Source organism: Pteropus vampyrus, unplaced genomic scaffold, assembly GCF_000151845.1.
Source record: "Pteropus vampyrus isolate Shadow unplaced genomic scaffold, Pvam_2.0 Scaffold310, whole genome shotgun sequence".
NCBI classification, from domain to species: Eukaryota; Metazoa; Chordata; class Mammalia; order Chiroptera; family Pteropodidae; genus Pteropus; species Pteropus vampyrus.
Window position 1 is genome coordinate 1,896,428 of NW_011889091.1, and position 912 is coordinate 1,897,339.

Genomic DNA, 912 nt, shown 5'->3' on the forward strand with positions numbered 1-912 from the left:
AGCAGGGTGTCTCTGCCTTCCGCAGCAGGAGCTAAGGACAGAGCTCTGCAGGCGCTCCTCAAATTGAATAGATTTCCACTGAACTGTCTGTTTGCAGCCCTGGCCTGAGATTTCATTCTCCAAAAGGTTTATAATTCCCTGAGGCTGTTGTTGACCATCAGGCCTGCCGTCAGAGAAGAAAGGAAGGAAGGCCCCATTCTCTGAGTTCCCATTGTGGTCTGTGAGTGGGTGGGGGAGAAGCTGCCTGAATTCCTGAGTCAGCCTTGGGAAGGGACTTGGGGGCCTCCTTGCTGGGTCTTGGTGTTTACTCAGGGCACCAGTTCCTGTACTTGAGCTAAAAGGTGTGGCCTTCCAGACCTGAGTAAACCAACCCAAGCCAACTGTGCTGGACACCGTCCTTCTGGAGGCAGCTGCGTGCCTTCATACACAGTCCCCACAGCTGCCAGGCGCACTCCACGTCTGCACACAGTCCTATGTTCAAGAGCCAGAGGGCAGGGGGCTGAGGAGGCTGAAGATGCAGAGTGGGGCTGAGGCTTCCTTGTCCTCAGCAGGTCGCTGGCTCTCTCCTGCCCTTTGGCATTTCCCAGAATCCCACAGGTGAGGTTCAGGGCCTGGGGAGTGTGAGAAGCCATATCATCTCTTAAACTCCTCAACAGGAAGCCAAGAAAGTACCTTTCCCAGGGCAGAACTTGGAGCTTCCTGATACCCATGAAACCTCAAAGTAGTATGAGTGGTTTTGTAAAATATCTTATCACAACATACAAATCACACAGTTAAAAAGGAACTAAATAATAAAAGTAATTGTTTTTGGCTCGAAAACATCTGCCTGCCAGAGTGGCACATGTTGGGGCAGCCTGCCCTGAACCTCATCACACGTTTCAATCATTTATTAGCACATGTGATGTGCCAGGT